At 56.5% G+C, this 8,842-nt stretch overlaps 1 pseudogene; it reads left to right on the top strand.

Annotated features, from left to right (window-relative positions):
• Positions 1-2,931: 2,931 nt before the first annotated feature.
• LOC142791334 (U2 spliceosomal RNA) lies at positions 2,932-3,106 on the top strand (annotated as a pseudogene).
• Positions 3,107-8,842: the final 5,736 nt, after the last annotated feature.

Here is an 8,842-nt window from a genome sequence, read left to right as displayed (position 1 = left end):
GGCACTACTGAAGGATCCAGTGTCCGTTCCACAGATCCAGGCACGCATAGAGGCCTCGATCAGAGCGACCTCCCGCATAACACCGACTACCTGGGACGACCTCAAGGCGGCATGGAAGGCTCTTCTCCAAGAAGAAGGTAGTGAAAGAAGAAAGCGCATGACGTCCGAGATGAATGAGATACTGCGCAGAATGCGTATCATTCAGAGTGCGGACATCCTCACCACCTGTACACGAGATTACCTCTCCTCCCTTAAGGTGCAGTACGAAAGACTACTTCGGGCGGCTAACGGCGAAAGATGTGCGACTCGGGCCGCCTCCGATGAACAGTCAGAGGCCGCCCCGCGCGAAGTACGCGGAAACGGCTCGGTACGCATAGTGGAAGTCATGCGCCCCGACGGTACGCTCACGAAGGACCCGACCGAGATCGAGGCGACTTTCTTGCAGCACTTTGAGTCAGCGTTCCGCGAGCCGGACCCCACGACGACCCTCTCGGTGCCAGCGTGCCTGTCGGAGTTGTACAAATCCCTAAAGTGCCTGGAAGAAGATCAGGGCTCGACCATGTGTGGCGCAGCCACGTTAGAGGAGTTGAGGGCCGCGATCGAGCAAATGCCACCGAACTCGGCCCCCGGCGCGGACGGCCTCACCGCGGGCTTCTATGCCACTTTTTTTGAGACCCTGAAGGAACCGCTCCTGGCAGTCGTCAACACGGTCCTTGAAGGACACGCGAAACCTGCCTCTTTTGGCATGGGGCGCGTAGTCCTTATTCTGAAAGAGGGTGCACCGCGGAACACGCCGTCGTCGTGGCGTCCAATCACGCTGCTCAACGTCGATTATAAGATCGTCGCTTCAATTCTAAACAGTCGGCTTAAGTCCTTTTTGCCAGACATCATTGGTCCGCATCAGGCCTGCGCAGTCCCGGGCAGGTCAATGTTTGCCAATCTGACTGTCACAAGAGACGTCTTTCAATACGCATCTGAGAAAAGAGTCACGGGAGCCTTTCTTTCCCTCGATCAAGCAAAAGCTTTCGACAGAGTTAGGCACACTTACCTGTTCGAAACGCTTCGAGAGTTCGGCCTCCCGCCAGGTTTTGTACAAGTGATCGAGCTCCTGTACTCTGATCTCAGATGCCACGTAGTGGTAAATGGCTCCACGACAGCTACCTTCCAATACACAAGAGGGATAAGGCAGGGGTGCCCACTCGGCCCGACCCTCTTTGTACTCTCGATAGAGCCGCTACTCTCGTCTCTTGCCAGCGATGCGCACATCCGAGGCCTCCCCCTCACAGGATCAGCGGACTTGAAAGTGCTCGCGTACGCCGACGACATCTCCCTTTTTGTCAGGGACCCTAGTAGCCTCGACCGTTTTCGCCAGGTCTTTGCATCCTACGCCCTCGCATCAGGAGCGCAGTTGAACGAGGGAAAGTGCAAGGCACTCCTATTCGGCCATTTCCCGGCGCACGCGATCGGCAACTACGAGGCGGTGAGCACAGTGAAGGTCCTTGGTATATACTTTTCCTGTGAAGGAGTTGCGGCCTCGACGTGGTCCCGAGTCCTCGAAAGGGCTGAACAAGTGTCAGAGCGCGCAGACCTGCGAGGCCTGACGCTTAGAGAGAAAGCCGTAGCGGTCAAGACAAGCATTTGCGCCCTAGCCTCGCATGCGAGCCGAGTGGCGGTGATGCCCGCAAGAGCAGTAAGCCAGCTGTCTAAGCTCATAAACGCATACATGTGGGACGGGAAACCGCCACCGGTGAAACAAAACATGCTGCAACTGGCAACGTCTGAAGGGGGTCTCGGTCTCCCGCATGTTCTGACCGTAAGTAGGGTCCTGGCCCTGAAAACCGCCCGCATGCTCGTGCGCGCGAGCGATTACTTGGGTCGCAACTTACTACTGTACTGGAGCGGAGTGAGGCATGACTGGTTGGATGCAGGCCGTCACACCGGACCCTTTGCGGAGGAGCCTGCGCCCTTCTATAAAACGGCATCTGCGACGTGGCGCATGTTGCAAAAAGAAGTGCCTGACGGCGACGTGGACGAGGACCCGCCAGCGCGCATCGTCGAAGCTATCACGCTGGAACAGTTGAGCGACTCGGACCGGAAACGCGCTGAGCGCGCGAGGCGCGAACTGAACTCGCTTCGCTGCGGCACCCCCCGTGATGCACACGACTTTCTGGTGAAAAAGGCCTGGGCTGTGCTCCCCACCAGAGAACGCCTCAACAAATTTGGAATTGTCCCAGATGCACGCTGCCCTAACTGCCGCGCAGTGGAAACGCAGGATCACGCGCTTTTTCAGTGTATCTCGGTGAAACCCGTGTGGCGGATGGTAGCCCATTCCTTTGGTATCCGGCCCCCTCCTTACCACAAGCGCAACAAGGGTGCCTTTGCCCAACTGGTGCTTGTTTACACATTGCTGGCTATCTGGCAAAGGCGCTCATTAGCAGAGGCGCGCAGGAAGCCTGTGCGAGCCGCGTTCCCGACCGTCTCGCGCATAAGGCGGCTGTTATGGGCTCACCTATCGGGCGAACTCGAGGCCAGCGGCGAGGAGTGCTTCCTCCGACGCTGGCATACCAAATTCTTTTTTGTAAGAGAGGGCAAGCTTCACGCCCCCCTGATAAGCCATTAACCCCCCCCCCCCCTCCTTTTCTTCCTCAATTCTTTGTTACAAGAGCTAAGGGAAAGCAACGCTGTAAATATGTAAATATCTTAGTGTGTTCCATTCATGTATATATGTGGTGTGTGTAGTGCTTATTCAGGCGTACAGAAGCATGTGCGCATAGCAAGTTTGTACATAGTGTATATAGTTCATCAAGCGTTTTGTCTCTTACGTCAATGAATGTGTATTTATTTACGCCCCTTTTGAACTGTATCCGGCCAAAATATGGCTGCGTATTGTGTACGTATAATGATGTGATTGTTTACTCAGTTGGAAGTGAATAAACTTCTCTTTGATGTAGTATCTGTTCTTATCAGCTTAATATCTGATACGGATCCTATTTGGATCCAAGATATTAAACTTATTTTTGTGATGCGGCGGAGTGCTTGAAGCTTGCTTCACCTCCGCCACGGGTTGGCCCGGTATTGCACTACCTCCGGGATCGGCCCACTCACCCCCTGCGGGGTGAGTTCGACAATAAATTCAATGATAGAAGGAGTGTTCGGATTTACCCATGATACCGGGGTAAACGGCGTGGGTGCGTCGAGTGTCCGAGACGGTGGCGGCACGCCGCCCCGGCTGACGCGGTATTCGCGTGCAGGGAGTGCGCTAGCTGTGTTTACACTTACGATTGCTCTGGGAAAATAAATGTTTCCGTGTGTATTTCATATATGGAGGGTCTCTTTTATTTTGTTATGTTCACACGTACATACTCAAGTTTCTTATTTTTTTTAACATTCCTACTCATATTAATAAAACTATTGAGGAAATTATCATTACTGTTTCGGAGGAAAGCTAGAAGTGTGTATACGATGTGTATGCATGTGCGATGTGTATGTATGTATGTGTGTAGAAGTGTGTATGTATGTGCCAAGCTATTTCCGCTTTTCGAATTCACCCGTTTCGCAACGAAAAATAAAAAAGCCTCTAGAAAATGGGGTTTGGTTGGTGTTTCTGTTTACAGTTGCAGTGGCAAGCGAAGGCATTTTTATTTCACATCTTCACGCGGCGTCTGAACCTGAAGACGCGTGCTCTCGCCACGTCTACGCATCTACACTATTCCCCATCACAAATTAAAATCGCAAAGAACGCCACAGGACCCACTCCGCACACACCTGCTGTACGGTGGAGCGGCAAAGCCCCGATGTGCTTTTCCTATGTCCACTGACCTTTGGGGTTTGACGTCCCAAAACCACCATATGATTATGGGAAAATTTCGACCACCTGGGGTTCTTTCACGTGCACCCTAATCTGAGCACAGGGAAATGCAGCCGCCGCGGCCGGGATTCGATCCCACCACCTGCGGGTCAGCAGCCGAGTACCTTACGGCCATCAGACCACCACGGCGGGCATCGCCTTGTTGATCAAACACTTCATTTCTGAACACCATCTCATACCAGCTCATCCACCGTTGGCTCTCGTTAATTACAACGAACATCCTCGCACGCTCACCTCAATGGAATTGCCAGTTGCTGGAAGTTCCAAGGAAATTGCGCACTAGACGTACGGACGCACCACGCACGTACCTGAAGCGACGTGGACCCCAGGACGCGTGAGATCACGCCCCGGGCGCGCTTTGCCTCCGTACCCACTCGTCACTCCTCACAGCTTCACTAAGCCGAGTATGTAGAAGTCGAAGAAGCAGAACAACAAACCAGCCAATCCCCCACAGTGGGTGTGAGCCACAAGTGAAGGTCAACAAAAACAAGCAACACCAGCGAGCGCAGTGACGAAGCTATCGTAATGGGGCGAAATAATCCACGAATATGGCTGCACGTTGACGCACGGTCGCATTTGTGCAACCACCCGTGTCTCCCGAAGACCGTCTGTCGCGAGTCTTCGACGAAAAGCGCAGGCGAGTACTTCTCCACTGATTTCCGCGACCACTTGACGACCGCCTTCGGCCGCCTCATGTCCGTCCGGCACGATCGACGGAGCGCCGCACCAGCGCCTCGTACACGCCACCATAGCACTCCTACCCCTCGGAATCAGCAAAACTCGGACGTTTTCGACCACGACAGACAGAACCTGCCGGCCCGTTGAACGCTTGAACGACATCGCAGCGGCAAGTCGCACACTCACGTTCCGTCACCCTCTGCCACATGATCCTTCATTCACCGGCTTCACAACCAACCCACGCGGTAGACGTTTCGCACGCATTCCCGGGTCTGCCTTTCACGGCAGGACCTTCGTCGACCTCGGTGCGGTGTTCCGACACGTCGGAACTTGCAAGGCATATGTTGAGCGTGCTGAAGCAGCCAAAGGCACCACCTTTTCACCTTTTTGCCGATGATTGTGGGCGTCGTTGCAGAGGCGTTGCTTGGGCAGCCGGCGTAGAAGCCATGTTGGATGGGTGACGTATTCACATTTTGCACAATCATTTTTTTTTTTTTTTTCCTTCCAGACTTTGGTGCTCGAGTTGGACATGTACACTATGCATCAGTTTTTAAAACAAGTGCTGTAGCATCTCTCGCGACATGCCTGATAATGTTCGCCGGCAAGCATTTGGTGTGACGTCATGGGCGCATAGAGAGTACGCATGCAAGCAAGCACGCGTGGCTTCGACCTCTGGGAAAAAGAAGGTTTCAGTTTTAACATGTTTGTAAGCGAAACTAGAAACTTCAAGCGGACTGGGGATAAAAGCAATGCCGTGAAGCCAGCGCTGCCGCTGTCGGTGCACAATGCTGGTTGTGCATGGGTGGACGTCGGAATTGCTTTGCTACTGTTTGCCCGGCTTTTGGCCAGAACTAAGTACGAGGTGTGAAAGAATGGATTTTAATTACGTGCTAATGAATTGCATCGCTTCTCGGCCTTTTGGCTAAGATCAAGGGTCGTGTAAGCAGTTGCCTCGCGCGAGTCACTACGTCGGACCCGGGGTCACGTCACGCTGACGTCATCCCCGGGGTTCAAGCCTCCAAGAATAGCCTGCGTGGCGTTGCCGTCTCCGACGTGCGACCGCTGCCCCTGGGTTTCGGGCCTTCCCGCCCGGTGCCCGCCTGTTCCATGCCGGAAGGAGCAAGGTCCCCGGTCCACGCCCGCCGTCCCGGAGCCCCCCTGCTGCCTACCGGCCGCCTCCTGATCCTGCGCGGCGCCCGCCTCGGCTGAGCCGCTACTACCAGTGTGCAGCGCGCCTGCACGACACAAGTTTCCACCAGTCACGCCCCCTTCCACCGGCGACAACGCCCTCAGAATGGCGGCCACATCCGATTTACCTGTGAGAGAAAACTGTTTCCTGTTTACGGCGCCGGATGGCGACGTTTCTCTTGATGACTTGATCGATGCAGTCGAAGTAGTTGCAGGCGATGATAGTGTGTTCGTGTTGCAGCATATGGGCGGTGCCAAGTTTCTCGTATGCACCCGTAACGCCAGTCAGGCAACTAAGTTAATGGTGGCTGAGGGTTTCCGGGTGAATGGCATAAGCGTACCGGTTGAGGCCGTAGGGCCGCCGGTCACGTATGTAAACGCCTACCGGTACCCAGCCTATATGCCCGACGAGATACTTGGCAACGCCCTGGCGCAGTATGGTAAGGTGCGGGGCATTTCGTTTGCTACTGTGGCCTCCCGTCAAAATAAGTTAAACGGCGTCAGGGTCGTTAAAATCGAAATGAGCAAACCGGTGCCCAACTTTGCGACCATTGCGGGGCACCGTGTCATGTTCGAATACCGAGGCATGAGGCGGGTGTGCGCACGATGCAGCGAGGTGGGCCATATGGCGACCGCGTGCTCCGCACCTTACTGCAAACGATGTGGAATTTTCGGGCACGACACTGAGGGCTGCTCAGCCGAATGCAAGCGTTGTGGGGGGCAACACGGGACGAGAGATTGTTTTAGGAGGCGCACCTACGCGTCCGCCGCACGCGGTTTCCCCTCAGTGACAAACCTTGAGCCGAACTTAGCGCAGTCGAGCGGCCCCTCAGCACCCAGGCCAGGCGTACTCCACTCGCGCATGCAAGTCTTGACGCCCAGGACCGCGGCTCGCACGCCGCCGACAGCTTCCCCCAGCCGAGACCATGATACGGACAGTAGCTTGCTCGCAAGTGTCCCTGTGACAAATTCACCCGCCAACGAGGAAGAGAGGCCCGAGAGGAATGACGACACCGCCGCCACGTCATCAGAAACAGAGTCGAGTGACCTCGAAACCGTCTCGACACCCTCGGCTCCTTCTACACCGTCCGCCCCCCTGTCGGGCCAGGATGGCTGTCACAGCACTTCAGACACTGCCGCAACAACTGACAGGGATGAGCTTCCCCTCTCCATCTCAAAAGCGCCGGTGAATATGCTCGCCCCAGTGTCCGCTCAGGACTTAGATGACGGCATTAAAGACCCCACACGAGACGACCTGCCCATCGTGAGCCGCGGGTACTACGAGCTTCCGGATGACCGCCACCGCCACGGCGCTCAATCAAACCTGCCGCCCACCTCCCGGCTCCCCCTTGATCACGCGCCGCCCCACTTGAGTCGTAAACCGGACCCGCTTGCGTCACAGCCAGCGCCAGGCCGTGATGAGCGGGCACGCTCTCGCTCGCGCCGACGGCAAGGAGAGGATGATAAGAAGGATCCGAGGGGGAGAGCCACAAGCAGAGAGGCGCGGCAGCGGCGAACCGGGCCGGACGCCAGGAGCAGTGACAGTGACGCCCCCCCGAGGGCGAAGACGCAGAAGCTAGCCCAGAGCACCGCCGGCAAAGGGGAACCGCCCCCTAAAGCCAGCGAGGCGTTTTGATTACCTCGCAACAGATGGCAGCGCAGGCGTAAAGCCAGCGAGGCGTTTTGTTTACCTAGCCACAGATGGCAGCACAGGCGAGCGCGCCGTTTGCTGTTCCCCCCTCGCTGAGCGCTCCACCTCCCGCACACTGATGCCCCCCCCCCCCCCCCCCCCCCCCCCCCCCGCTCGCCCTCTAGTTCCCTCGAATGACTGACCAACTCCGCTTCGCTACCTGGAATGTGCGCGGACTCCGCGACAAAACGAAGCAAACCGCGGTCATTTCGTTTGCCCGCTCCCAAGATATTGACCTGCTGTTCGTCCAGGAGGCGAATTTCCGTTCCCCCCTCGACGTCGCGCACTTCCGTAGCCTGTGCCAGGTCGAAGCTTTTTTTTCCTTGACGAGGGCTAAGTCCTGCGGGGTCGGGGTCGTCTTTGTCTCCGGGAGGTTTAGACAAAAGGCTCATTGCGCGTTCGGGGCCGATGGCCGCACGTTGATAGTCGATATTTTCATCGATGGGCAGAAAGTCCGGTTCGTCAACGTGTACGCGCCTGTCACGAGATCGGAGACCAATCCCTTCTTCAGGGAGCTTGGAGAGTTCCTGCTAGCCCCCCTCCCGCATGTGGTCCTGGGAGACTTCAACTGTGTGGTAGACGCTACGAGGGATATCCGGGGACCGGGTCGCGGTGGCTCAGCCTACCACGCAAAAGAACTCATCAGGGTGCTCCGCTGCCTGCGACTTTCCGACGCATGGGTCGTCCTCCACGACGACGATTTCGGCCCCACCCGAGTGTCAAAGGCCACCGCTAGCCGGCTCGACCGTGCCTACTTACCAGAGTTCCTACTGCCCTCCCTAGCAGCGTGTGAGGTGCTCCCGCTACCATCTGCTTTGACTCGTCTCTCTGACCACGCGCCACTGTTAACCACAGTCCGTGCAAAGCCTGGCCCCAAATCGAATGATATGTCGTGGCGCCTGGATTCGGCACTACTGAAGGATCCAGTGTCCGTTCCACAGATCCAGGCACGCATAGAGGCCTCGATCAGAGCGACCTCCCGCATAACACTGACTACCTGGGACGACCTCAAGGCGGCATGGAAGGCTCTTCTCCAAGAAGAAGGTAGTGAAAGAAGAAAGCGCATGACGTCCGAGATGAATGAGATACTGCGCAGAATGCGTATCATTCAGAGTGCGGACATCCTCACCACCTGTACACGAGATTACCTCTCCTCCCTTAAGGTGCAGTACGAAAGACTACTTCGGGCGGCTAACGGCGAAAGATGTGCGACTCGGGCCGCCTCCGATGAACAGTCAGAGGCCGCCCCGCGCGAAGTACGCGGAAACGGCTCGGTACGCATAGTGGAAGTCATGCGCCCCGACGGTACGCTCACGAAGGACCCGACCGAGATCGAGGCGACTTTCTTGCAGCACTTTGAGTCAGCGTTCCGCGAGCCGGACCCCACGACGACCCTCTCGGTGCCAGCGTGCCTGTCG

This window comes from Rhipicephalus microplus, unplaced genomic scaffold, assembly GCF_043290135.1.
Source record: "Rhipicephalus microplus isolate Deutch F79 unplaced genomic scaffold, USDA_Rmic scaffold_165, whole genome shotgun sequence".
Classification (NCBI taxonomy): domain Eukaryota; kingdom Metazoa; phylum Arthropoda; class Arachnida; order Ixodida; family Ixodidae; genus Rhipicephalus; species Rhipicephalus microplus.
Note: the sequence above shows the minus strand (reverse complement) of the source record. Positions and strands in the feature narration are given on the sequence as shown.